Raw genomic sequence first — 14455 nt, forward strand, 5'->3', positions numbered from 1 at the left:
ATACTTAAATAAAAAAAGAGGACAATGATTTCATCTTAGTATAATCAATAAAAATAAACATTTGAGTTCATCAGGTGAAAAAAATAAGTGGGAATCACTTATTTCTTAAAATTCTGAAAGAATATATTCATAAAACATCTAGGCTTAGAGTTTTCTATGGAGATAATTTTTTTTAAAGTTTCTTTTTCTCTTTAAGTCAGTTTTGCCAGGAAAAAAATTTCCTAGAAAATTGTATATTTCACTGAGATTTTCAAAAACATTAGTATTGTTTTAAAATACAATATCGCTTATTTTAAGTTTTCCATTTATTTGCTGTTACATATTCTATTTAAATTTTGCATATTTGTGTTCTCTCCCTTTTGTTCCTCAATTTTTACTTGCTAGTGGTTTTTCTATTTATCATTCCCCCCTTACTCCCCAGTAAGGATCCAGCTTTTAGGTTTACTTGTCAGTTCCGCTGTTTTTCAGCATGCCAACTACTTAATCTTGCTTTTACCTTTATTATCTCTCTCTTCTTTGTTTTTCTTATACTTTTTCTTTTGTCTGTTTTCTGATACCTCCTAATTTTCTAAGTTGACTACTTTATTTTCAACATTTTTTTATTAATTAATAAAAGCACTTTTAGCCATGAATGTGTTTGTAGAACTAGCTTTATGCATCCCATAAATTTAAATTTTTAGAATTCTCATAGTCATTATTTTCTAAATAGTCAATATTTATATTATTATCTAACTTATGTTTCTATGTCATTCTTAACTTTATGTCTTCTTTTGGATTCAAGAATGTGATGAAGCTGAGAAAGGGTGGAAACAACCTCTGTCATTGGAAAATTCTTTGTGGTGGGTTAGGTGCTAGAAGGAGAATTAAAGTGTGGGCAATAGAATGGATGAGCTATACTGAAAAATGAATCTTCAACCCGGTGACTTTAATATTACTACATATTAAGAAATAATACATTAATAACCTACTTTTTAGATTTTACTTTAAAAAATACTAGTGCTTTCAAATAAAAGTCCTATTATCTAAGTGAAATAAAGCAGTATTTCCAAAACTCTTGGTAGGAGTTAGAATATTGCTAAAGGTGGACACACAATGCATCACAGATTTTCAGTGGGCCTGTATCTGAGTCTTGTCTAATATTCTTTAAGAGAAAATCCCATGCCTAACCCCCATCATATTTCCATAGGTAACTTCTTTTTTACAGCAGCATTAATTGAGGATAGAGTGCTGTAAATGGCATAAATTTAATAGCAGTAATCTCAAAGCAATGTTCAAAAGAGGTTAATATTATTATGAGTATTGTTAAATAAATTTATTATTAAGACTTAAATGAAAGATAGCATAAAATGATTAGACCTTTGCCTTGGTCTGGTTACATCTTAAAGTATTGTGTTCTAATTGGGTTACCATATTTTAAGGGGTCTGTTGTGAAATTAGTATTTATCAAAAGTGGCTAGACTAGTAAAGAGACTTGGACATTTAATGTGAATAGTGATTCAAGACCTAGGGAAGTTTGACCTCATACACGTTAGATGTTTAGAGTTTTGTTCAATAGAAGTGGATAAGATTTTTGTGTTCTTTTAGGGGGTTAAGGTAATAGGGAAATTGTTCTCAATATACAAAAGAACTTAGGAACAATTAATGGCTACCCAACATTGATGCAGTTGGATCAAATATAGTGGTTGTTCAATAAATATTTATTAAATGAATAAATGAGTGGATAAATTAATAAGATAAAATCAATGGAAAATTTAAACAGATGTAGAGGGGTATTTCTACTTTGGTGGAATGTTCATGACCTCCTAAAATTCCTTCAAAATTATACTAGTGTTTATTAAATTTTCTTAATTTTAAGACTGTTCTTCAAAATACTATCTATTTCCTGTCAGTAAGTAATATAATACTTTTGTGAGATACTTTATAAAATTAACCATGTACTAAAACTACCTACATTATTTTATCTGATCCTTTGGACAACCCAGTGAGGAAAATATTTTTATATTGATTTTACATGTGAGTAAAATTAGACTGAGAGAAATTAAGTGGCTTGTTTGGGTCACTCAGAAAGTTATGGATGTCGGGTTTGAATCCTGGTCTCTAAAGCCTCTGTTTAGTATAATACAGATTACTTCTCAGATTCTCCAGTCTTGGAATTCTGCACTGGGGACAAGGGGAAGATAGACTCTGGACTGTTTCGTCCTCCTGCAACACACGAACAACCAAAATACTTCCAATTTTGCTCTTTCCTATGTAAGTGAGGCAGTATAGCAAAGCAGGCATGGGTATAGGTAATACAGTTTTTCCCTATTGTAGTGTTTATCATTTAAAGAAATTGAGACATAGTTCATTTACAATATTATATTAGTTTCAGGTATACAATATAGCGATTCAAATATTTTATAGTTTATACTCCATTTATAGTTATTATAAAATATTGGCTATATTCCCTGTGCTGTATAATATATCATTGCAGCTTATTTATTTTATATCTAATAGTTTGTACCTTTGAATCCCCTACCCCTATCTTGCCACTCCCCCCCTCTCTCCCCACTGATAACCACTGATTTATTCTCTGTTTTTGTGAGTCTGTCTCTTTTTTGTTATATTCACTAATTTGTTTTATTTTTTAGATTCTGCATATAAGTGATATCATACAGTATTTGTCTTTCTCTGTCTGCTTTATTTCACTAAGCATAACACCCTCCAGGTCCATCCATGTTGTTGCAAAATTTCATTCTTTTTATGGCTGAGTAGTATTCCTATATATATATATATATATATATATATATATTTATACTGCATCTTCTTTATCCATTTATCTGTTAAAGGACACTTAGGTTGTGTCCATGTCTTGGCTATTGTAAATAATGCTGCTCTGAACACTGGGGTACATGTATCTTTTTGAATTAGTGTTTTCATTTTCTTAGGATATATACCCAGGAGTGTAGTTCTATTTTTTAGTTTTTTGAGGAACCTCCATAATGTTTTCCATAGTGACGGCACCAATTTACATTCCTACCAATGGTGCACAAGGGTTCCTTTTTCTCCACATCCTTGCCATCATTTGTTATTTGTGTTCTTTTTGATGATAGGCATTCTGACAGGTGTGAGGTGATATCTCATTGTGATTTTGATTTGCATTTCTCTGATGATTAGCAATGGTGAGCATCTTTTCATATGCCTGTTGGCCATTGGTATGTCCTCCTTGGAAAAATGTCTGTTGAGGCCTTCTGCCCATTTTTTAATTGGGCAGTTTGTTTTTGATATTGAATTGTATCACATATATATATTTTAGATATTTACTCCTATCAGTGATATCATTTACAAATATTTGCTCCCATTCAGTAGGTTGTCGTTTAATTTTGTTGATGGTTTTCTTTGCTGTGCAAAAACATTTAAGTTAAATTAGGTCTCCTTTGTTTATTTTTGCTTTTATTTCCTTTGCCAGGAGACAGATCCAAAAATTATTGCTACAGTTAATGTCAAAGAGTGTTTCACCTATATTTTCCTCGAGGAGTTTTATGGTTTCTGGTCTTACATTTAAGTCTTTAATCCATTTTGAGTTTATTTTTGTATATGAGAAAATGTTCTAATTTCACTCTTTGACATGTAGCTTTCCAGTTTTCCTAGCACTACATATTGAAGAGACTGTCTTTTCTCCGTTGTATAGTCTTCCATCCTTTGTCATAGATTAATTGACCATAAATGTGTAGGTTTACTTCTGGGCTGTCTACTCTGTTCCATTGATCTATATGTCTGTTCTTTTGCCTGTACCATACTGTTTTGATTACTGTAGCTTTGTGTTGTACTTTGAAATTAGGGAGAGTAATATGTCCAGCTGTGTTTTTCTTTTGTAAGACTATTTTGTCTCTTCAGGGTCTTTTGTATTTCCACACACATTTCAGAATTATTTGTTTTAGTACTGTGAAAAATGCCATTGGTAACTTGATAGGGATTGCATTAAATCTGTAGATTGCCTTGCCTTGGGTAGTATGATCATTTTAACAATATTAATTTTCCAATCTATGAACACGATATATCTATTTGATTGTGTTATCTTTAATTTCTTTTAACAGTGTCTTATAATTTTCCAAGTACACATCTTTTACCTCCTTAGGTAGGTTTCTTCCTAGGTAATTTATTCTTTTTGATGCAATTGTAAATGGGATTGTTTCCTTAATTTCTCTTTCTGATAGTTGTTGTTAGTGTATAGAAATACAGCAGTATTAATTTTATATCCAGCAAGTTTATCAAATTCATTGATGAGCTCTAGTAGTTTTCTGGTGACATCTTTAGGATTTTCTATGTATAGTATCATGTCATCTGTAAACAGTGACAGTTTTACTTCTTCCTTTCCAGTTTGGATTCCTTTTATTTCTTTTTCTTTTCTGATTGCTGTAGCTAAGACTTCCAATACTATGTTGAATAAAAGTGGTGAGAGTGGCCATCTGTCTCTTGTTCCTGATCTTAGAGGAAATGCTTTCAGCTTTTCACTGTTGAGCATGATATTATCTGTGGGCTGACCATATATGGCCCTTATTATGTTGAGGTATGTTCCCTTTAGGTCTAAGGTTAGGTTGTTTATTTGAGATTTTTCTTGTTTCCTGAGGTAAGCTTGTATTGCTACAAACTTACCTCTTACAGCTGTTTTGCTGCACCCCATAGCGTTTGGATTCTTGCCTTTTTGTTTTCATTTGTCTCCAGGTATATTTTGATTTCTTCCTTGAGTTCTTTAGTGATCTATTGGTTGTTTAGTAACATACTGTTTAGTCTCCACATGTTTTTGTGTTTTGCAGTTTTTTTCCATGTAGTTGATTTCTAGTCTTATTGTATTGTGGTTAGAAAAGATGCTTGATATGTTTTCAATTTTCTTTTTTTTTTTTTTTGGTGCGCGGGCCTCTCCTGTTGCGGAGTACAGGCTCCGGACACGCAGGCTCAGCGTCCATGGCTCACGGGCCCAGCCGCTCCGCGGCATGTGGGATCCCCCCGGACCAGGGCACGAACCCGTATCCCCTGCATCGGCAGGCGGACTCTCAACGACTGCGCCACCAGGGAAGCCCCTTCAATTTTCTTAAATTGAAATTTAGAAAGACTTATTTTGTGGCCTAGCATGTGATCTATCCTGAAGAATGTTCCATTTGCACTTGAAATGAATGTGTACTCTGCTGCTTTTGGATGCAGTATTCTATATATATTAAGTCTATCTCATCTAATGTGTCATTTAAGGCCAGTGTTTCCTTATTGATTTTCTGCCTGGAAGATCTGTCCATTGATGTAAATGGGGTGTTAAAATTCCCTACTATTACTGGGTTAATGTCAATTTCTCCCTTTATTTCTATTAATATTTGCTTTATGTGTTTAAGTGATTTATGTTGGATGCATATATATTTACAATTGTTATATCTTCTTGGATTGATCCCTTGATCATTATGTAATGTCCTTATTTGTCTCTTGTAACAGTCTTTGTTTTAAAGTCTATTTTGTCTAATGTAAGTATTGCTACCCTGGCTTTCTTTTGATTTCCGTCTGCATGGAACACCCTTTTTCATCCTCTCACTTTCAATCTGTGTGTGTCTTTAGATCTGAAGTGAATATCTTGCAGACAGCGTATATACAGGTCTTTTTTTTTTTTTTTTTGTATCCCTTCAGCCACTCTGTGTCTTTTGATTGGAGCATTTAGTCAATTTACACTTAAAGTAGTTATTGATATGTATCTACTTATTGCCATTTTCTTAATTGTTTTAGGGTTGTTTTGTAGTTCTTTTCTGTTCCTTTCTTCTTTGGCTCTCTTCTCTTGTGATTTGATTCCTATCTTTAGTGTTGCTTGGATTCCTTTCTCTTTTTTGTGTGTGCTATTACAGATTTTTGGTTTGGGGTTACCATGATGTTTGTATATAACAAAATAAATATATGAATAATTATTTTAAGTTGCTGATCTCTTAATTCTAATTGCATTCTAACAATGCTGTATTTTTTACTCTCCTCCCCTCATGATTGCTGTTTTTGACATCAGATTTTACATTTGTTTGTTTTGTGTATCCCTTAACTGCTTATTGTGAATATAGATGATTTTACTACTTTTGTCTTTTAACCTTCCTACTAACTTTGTGCATGGTTGATAAACTACCTTTACTGTGTATTTGCCTTTACCAGTGAGCTTCTTCCTTTTGTAATTTTCATGTTTCTAGTAGCAGCCTTTTCTTTTTTGCTTAGAGAAGTCCCTTGAACATTTCTTGTGAAGCTAGTTTGGTGGTGCCGAACACTTTTAGCTTTTGCTTGTCTGTAAAACTTTTGATCTCTCCATCAAATCTGAGTGAGAGCCTTGCCGAGTAGACAGTATTCTTGGTTGTAGGGTTTTTTCCTTTCCTCACTTTATATAAATATATAGTGCCTTCTGGCCTGCAGTTTCTGCTGAAATGTCAGCTGATAGCCTTATTTAAGTTTCCTTGTATGTAACTTGTTGCTTTTCTCTTGCTGCTTTTTTATTGTCTCTACATCTTTAATATTTGCCATTTTAATTACGTTGTGTCTTGGTATGGTCCTCTTTGTGTTGATCTTGTTTGGGACTCTTTATACTTCCTGGACTTGGATGTCTGTTTCCTTTTCCAGGTTAGGGAAGTTTTCAGCTCTTATGTCTTCATGTATGTTATCTGCCCCTTTCTCTCTCTTCTCCTTCTGGACCCCTATAATGTAATGTTAGTATTTTTGATGTTGTCCAGAGCTCTCTTAAATTGTCCTCATTTCTTTTCATTCTTTTTTCTGTTCAGTTTCAGTGATTTCCACTACTCTGTCTTCCAGCTTGCTGATCCATTCCTCTGTATTATATAGTCTACTGTTGATTCCTTCTCGTGTATCTTTCATTTCAGTTATTGTATTCTTCACCTCTGTTTGGTTGATTTCTTTTTATTTTCTAACTCTTTGTTCAAAACTTCTAACTTCCTGCTCTGTTCATCCATTTTTCTCCTGAGTTCTTTGATCGTCTTTACAATCATTACCTTGAGCTCTTTCTAGGGTAGACTGCCTATCTCACTTCACTTAGTTCTTCCTCTGGGGTTTTGACATGTTCCTCCATTCTTCTGCCACTTCATTTTGCCTAACTTGCTGTTTTTATTTCTATATATCTGGTAGGTTGGTTATGCTTCCCGAACTTGGAGAAGTGGCCTTTTGTAGGAGACATTCAATGCTCCCAGCAGTACACTTCCCTCTGGTCACCAGAGGTCTATGCTCAACCTCTATGTGGGCTTCATGGGTCCTTCTGTTGTGTTGGGCTGCTACTGTGGGTGGTCTGTAAGGCATGACTGGCTTCCAGTCCAGTTGGTTTCCGGGTCCTGCCTTTTTTGGAGGCTGTCCACCACTGGTTGGTGGGGCTGGGTCATGAGGTGGCTGGCTGCAGAACCCTGGGGTGAAGCTGGGGTCCAGGAGATCCTGTGGCTGGTGGCTACCCATTGTTGTGTGAAGCTAGGGTTAGTGTTGACTCACTGGCAGGAAGAGCTGGGTCCTGGAGTCTGACTGCAGGGCCCAGGGGTCCCAGAGCTGATGTAGGACCACTGGTGAGTGGGGCTGGTTCCTGACAAAGCTGGCTGAGGGGTCCAAGATGTCCTGAACCTTGTTGACCTGCTGGTGGGTAGGCTGGGCCTTGCCAAGTCAGGCTAGGGGCTGCAGTTGTCCACTGCTGGTGGGTGAGGCTGGTCCTGAGGCTCGAGCAGGCTTGCTGATGGGTGGGGCCTAGGTCCAGGGAATTCTGGGGCTGGTGCCTGTCCACTGATGGCTGCAGCTGGGTCCTGGGGTCTCTGGCTGTGGGGCTATGGGGTTCCAGCTCTAGTACATGTGCGCAGGTGTGTGGGGGCAGGTCCTTGGCCCTCTGGTGGGCAGGGCTGTGGCCAAAGGCAGCTGTGGGCTCAAGGGGGTCTTAAAGCAGCCTTTCTGCTGCTGAGGTGAGGGGTTCCAGAGCGTGTTAGATTTTGTGTGTGCCCTTTAAGAGTGGAGTCTATCCCCTGCCACCTCCAAGCCTGGAATTGTGCATAACTGGGATCTTGTATCTTTGTATAACGGGTGTTATTTGTGCGAAGGGCAGTTCGTAAACAGCACTTGTTCTTTTAATAAAAGAATGTTTTACAAAAAAAAAGAGTGGAGTCTATTTCCCACAACCCTCTGGGTCTTCTGGAAGTAAGACCTGCTGGCCTTCAAACCCAAATGATCTGACGGCTTTTCTTCCCAGTGCAGGACTCTTGGGCTGCAGAGCCTGATGTAGGGCTCAGAACCCTCTTTCCTTGTGGAGAACCTCTGCAATTGTAATTATTTTCCTGTTTGGGGGTCACCCACCCAGGGATATGGGTCTTGATATACTATGACTCTGTCCCTCCTACCCATCTTGTTGTGGTTCCTTCTGTACATCTTTACTTGTAGAAGAACTTTTCTGGTAGGTTCCAGTCTTTATCATCAATAGTAGTTCTGTAAGTAGTTGAAATTTTGGTGTGCCTGTGAGAGGAGGTGAGCTCAGGGTCTCTCTACTCTGCCATTTTGGCAAGAACACCTATGGAATTATTTATCTTGATCTAAATCCGAATGAGAGGGACTTCCATGGTGGTGCAGTGGTTAAGAATATGCCTACCAATGCAGGAGACACGGGTTCAAGCCCTGGTGTGGGAAGATCACACATGCTGCGGAGCAGCTAAGCCCATGTGCCACAACTACTGGGCCTACGTTCTAGAGCCCATGCACCACAACTACTGAAGGCCGCGCACCACAACTACTGAAGCCCGCACTCCTAGAGCCTGTGCTCTGCAACAAGAGAAGCCACCACAATGAGAAGCCCTCACACCGCAATGAAGAGTAGCCCCCGGTCGCTGCAACTAGAGACAGCCCATGCGCAGCAATGAAGACCCAACGCAGCCAAAAAAAAAAAAAAAAATCCGAATGAGAAAGAGGGTGGAATAATATAGTATAAAGATACAAGGTGAAGCAGAAGTACTGGCAAAGTCCATAACCCATTTGTATGTATACTTGTTTGTTTGAGTGAGGATGCCAGGATACTTATGGTGACAAAACATTTCTAAATGCAATGGTGACATACTAAATGATGTCTAGAGCATTAGGATTCATCCTCTGTTTCTATGCATGGATATAGCCTTCTGTGGTTTATATAGCAGAATCTTAGCCAGCCTTCTGTTTTTGCATACATGCCCCTCTATGCTGTGGCTGGCATCTCCTCCTTGGTGTGAAGGCGCCTCCCTGGGCAGTGTGCCAGAGAAACAGTAATGCTGGTTGTTTGAGTTAGCACAAACTGTTTGTCAAACACACAGATGATAAGAGAGAAAAAATAATTATGTGATATGAGCCAAATAAGGAAAATATTGCTTTCCTTCCTTGGTCATTTATGACTAATCATCTCAATATTTACATTTAGGGATTAAGGTAGATGAGCTTATAGGTATACTGTCCTGAAGCTTAGAAAAATGACAGTCTCTTTCTGTTAGGGAAAAAAGTGATTAAACATATGCTTTTAAATGGAAAATTCTACAAATGATTCCCAATGTTTTTAAGGTTATTGTTGAAACACAATTACTTACTATAGTTATTCAACTAAAAGAGAGATTTGTTCCTGAGCCTAAATATTGTTGCTATACTTTAATATTAAAAACTTTAAGCATTACTCACTGTTACTTCATTAGGGTTTTTACTAAGAGAAGTAAAATTAGAAACTGTGTTGCATCAAATAGTGCAGGCATATTACAGTTGTGCTTGGTACATGTACTGAATTAAAAATGTGAATGTATTATAATTTTGCTACTATGTGCCACTGAGAGCCTGGTTTCATTTTCAGTTTTGATTGCAAACATAAATCTTTGATGGAGAGTGCAGGAACACAAAAGTCATGGTTTTTTTCAGTGCATGATAGATCTTTGAAGATCAAATAGTGTAGGTTATTCTTGAAGTAACTTAAGCAGTGCCGTTATCACCAAAGGGTCAGTATGAATGTAACAGCATTCCCAAAGAATTAGTGTTGTATGTCACAGGTTACTATCTTAACTGCCAATTCTCTCAACTAGTCTGTTCACTTTATAGTAAGGGCCTAAACTATATCTAAGTACTCTGATTGCTTATTCTATGCATTGCCCTTTCTACGGAATACTCTTTTTTTAGGAATAGTAATTCATAGTTACTGGTATTTTCTGTTGTAGGCAATCACAGAAGGACTAGAGTGGTCTTCCAAAAGCTGTGACTGTACACTTTACATATTCATTTATAAATGAGTTTTTCTTGAATTTCCATTTACAAATTTACAGCAATTTCTTCATCCAAGGGAACTTAAAAAAAATCTGGAGGTATTTAGAGACGAAACATCTGCCACTTTTTAACTCCAATAAAATCAGCAAAGTTCACATACCTAGTGATTTTTGCTGTCTCATTAGGAAAAAGGATTGAAACAGTAATATATCAATGTTTAGATTTCATGTGTTTTGAAAATTCTAAATTGTTATTTCTAAGACAAATGCTGTATTGCTCTAGAGACCAGCTTGTGAAAGAGATTCAGAGTACATGTAATTTTCTCATTGATTTGTATGAAATAATGTAGTAGAGTGTCACTATTTTCTGTATAAATCTGTGTAATTGTAGAACTTGAGAGTAATATCTAAAATCATGGAATCTCCAAAAATTAAATTTGAAGGAGCTTTGCATGTTACGCAATTCAACTTATTTTCCATATAGGGATCCCAATATCCACAAAAGAAGAGTCACTTCCCTAAAATAACACAGTAAATTACTAAGGTGGAATTTCCCTCAAATAGCACGTTTAGCCCATTTCACATAGTCTTTTGGTCATCTTGTAATCAATAGTGAGTTATCATTGCAGAACTCATGAACTCTTTTTACTAACAATAAATGCACACCACAGCTAGTTTTATAAATATATATGTATTATAACATAGCAACATCCATTTTTAAAAATTATACCCCTTTGCATGAATGTAGACATTTCAAAGCTCTCCTTTATAAACATCTCAGCTCTCTGTTATAAACATCTTTTACCTCTTTTGATGTCTGTGTGATATACATACAAGCAATTAAAACCTCCCTTCACTTGAGATTGGAGACACAAGGTCTTCTTAATCAAAAGTCAAACAAAAGCTACAGACAAAAATTACTACTATATGATTAAGGTCTAAAGTATTATGATATATTAGAATCATTGTTAACTGTTGGGATTAAAAGAAATAGATAAGTTGGGGAAAAGATCAGTTGAATCTAATTACAGAAATCAATGTTTACTTAAAAGAAAATACTGACGTTTAATAACAGGTTCTGGCTATAAATATAGCACTGGCTAAAATTGTTCTTTGTTATTGTTATATTGACCACATAATAATATTTCAAATTCATTGAATAAGAATCTGAAACTTCTTTTTTAGTAGTTAATTATTATAATTAAAAACATAAAACTTTAAAATCATATCTCGTTTCAAAAATTTCAATTAAAAATGTTCTTATATGTAAAAATAGTCACCATTTATAAAGTATTCCTATTGATTCCATTTTTAAAAGGCTAATTTTAGCAGTAGCGAGTGGGAAAGGAGGCAAAATTGGTTAGAAGGAAAAAAGATCCAAAGTATTCTTACACAATTATGATTACATTAAATATGTATTAGTCTATTTGGTGACATATCGAAATAAAAGAGAACACATTTTGATATAATTCAAAAACAAGACATTTCACTTTTTTCTTCCTGATTGCTGTGATGAAAATAAACATTATAACCAGCATGCAGAAGAAAAACTCTTACTAATTGCAGCCTAGATTTTAAGTAAAATGAAGGTCATTAGCAATTTCCTGGAAGCCATTCAGATTGCTTACCAGGAAATGGTAGCTAGCAGGACATCTGTAATCCTCCTGTGTGGAATTAGTGAAAACATACTGGAGCTTTAATGACGTGTGTTAGATTTAGTCTTATGGTGGAACCTTCGTTTATCAAAGTAGTTCGTATTCTTTGAATACAAATGTTTTTATTTCACTATTAGTGTACAAACCCAGAATTTAAAATAGCGTTTACCTTCCATCCATCCATACAAAAATACATGCATTAATACACACCTGTAATTTGGGGTGTGACTCAGTGCAATAAGAGATGAGAGGGTAACAGAAGAGCTGTAGGAATCTGGGAAATGTGTTTGGGCATATTGAAAGAAACTTCTCTTATAACTTGGAATGCTGATTTCATAACATTTGGGTAGTGAATTTAGTCCCATTTTTAGTAGCATCTTCTTACCCCAATAAAGAGATAAGCAAAGCTGAGTGTTAAGTGAAAATACCTCACAGGACATAAATTTAAGTCTGGCTTATTCTGCATTATAGTGGGAGAAATGTGGTCACTAATTTAGAGGCTTTCAGCATAGCTTCTCTATATTAACTGAATTATTGTTTGGCTTAATAAGGATAATATCTCTGGAACTATTAAGAGTGACAGAGTAAAATTGAGGAGAGCATATGTATGCTCCAATTTGTGTAAAAAATTGTATATACACAGAAAATTGCTGGAAGGATATTTAATAAACTGTTAACAGAGGTTGACTATGTAGTTGGGGGTGTGGGGAGTGAAGGGTATGGGACAGGGGCTGGATTTTTAATTTGAACTGTATAGTTTGTACTGAAGTATTTTTTAACCATGTGTAGGCATTGCTTTTTCAATAAAGACTAGTTTAAAAAAAAAAGACTGAAAGCAAGTCTTGAATAAAAAAATGAAAGGGACTAGTTTCATTATTTGTACAAAAGAAAATGGATTATGCTACTTACTTTAACTTCTGATTTTTTGAGAGGATTAGAGACAATATGTGTGTTTGGGGTGGCATGGAGTAGGGAATCAATAAATGCTATAGGTAGCCAACAACACTTGTCAACACAGTTGACATAGTTTAGTACTTGAAACAGTAAATATTTATTGGTAGAATGACGAACTGTAGTTCTAAAAATTTTTGCTCTCAGGACTATTAAAATGTATTGAGGACTCTAAAAATGTTTAGTTTGTATGACTTATATCTATTAATACTTATTGTGTTAGAAATTAAACCTGATAAGTTTAAGAAATATTTATTAATTCATTTAAAAGCTATGATAGTATACCTGTTATATATCACCATAAAGATTTTTTTCAGTTTTTTCTTTTTTTCTTTCTTTTTTATTGATGTATAGTTGATGTACAATATTATATGTTACAGGTGTACAATATAGTGATATACAATTTTTTTGTCAATCCTAAACTCCCTATTTTTTAATAAAAAACATATTTCTTAAAAATAATTTAGTGAGAAGGGTAGCATTGTTTTACATTTTGGTAAATCTCTTTAGTGTATGGTTTAATAGTAACTCTCTCATATCTGCTTTTTGCATTCAATCTGTTGTGAAATGTATTGATTGAAGTATATGAAGAGGGAGAAGTATCTTATAGCCTTTTCATATAATTGTGAATTTTCTTCTAACCACACCAAATTTCATAAATGGTAGTTTCTTAAAGGTTAGGCCCAATGTAGGATCTGAAACCATTTCAATGAACTGTCAATACTTTTACATTAAAATCCATTGCTCCAGTTTGACCTTTGAATGAATTTTTTACTCCATGTATTATTTTGTAACAGCTTTTAGATTACATTGTTTTACTGAGTTATGAAGATCTACCTTATTTTGGCACATTTTATCATACAGTATCAAAAAATCACATTCATTAATGTCACAACTAATCTTATCAGAAAATCTTTTAAGTATTTGGAAAGTATCATGGTAGTGATGACAGATAGTTTTCCAAAATTCTAATTTTCCCTTTAATGTTCAAATTACATTGTTTCCACCAATACTTTCAGTTGTTTTTCTTGAAGTGGCAGGCTCACTTGCCAAAATTGAAGTATGCAAAATGATATTTTGTCTTTTAGTTGTTCTTTCAAATAAAATTGGTGCTTTGTGTATAAAAAGATATGAAAATGTCTAAAAAGATATGAAAATGTCAGCATGCAACTCAAACAATAGCATAAGTCATTTTTCTTGAACTATTATACTTAGGTACAATAAACAGCAGAATGCTTCCCATTTTATCACACAGAATATTTTAAGTATGAGTACTTAAAAGTGATTATTTAATAAAATTGTTTTTATTGTTTCATCAAGGAAATTATTAATGGAAACTGAACTTTCTGTGTTTTTTTTTTTAACTGTAAGTGTATAGTGGTGAAGAATACAATGACTACTAGTAGAGGTAGGTGCATTTGATTCATGCTACGGGACCAGCAATTTTAACCCACTATTTCATTTGCATCATTAGTGCAAACGTCAACACTAAAACATGCAGCACAATGTCTTAGTATTATTATGAAAACAGTGTTGACCTCAGGTACTCTGGGATTACAAGGGGTCCAAGAACCACACTTTAAGAACCACTGGACTAGAACCTTAAAATAGACTAGTATATAT

The 14455-nt window shown here is 35.0% G+C and overlaps 1 protein-coding gene across 22 annotated transcripts in view; it reads left to right on the forward strand.

Annotated features, from left to right (window-relative positions):
* SOX6 (SRY-box transcription factor 6) overlaps positions 1-14455 on the forward strand; it is a 620530-nt gene that overhangs the window by 356517 nt on the left and 249558 nt on the right. The window lies entirely within an intron of this gene.

This window comes from Delphinapterus leucas, chromosome 7 (genome assembly GCF_059928025.1).
Source record: "Delphinapterus leucas isolate spDelLeu-1000000601 "Yukka" chromosome 7, BTC_Dleu_Yukka2, whole genome shotgun sequence".
NCBI lineage: Eukaryota > Metazoa > Chordata > Mammalia > Artiodactyla > Monodontidae > Delphinapterus > Delphinapterus leucas.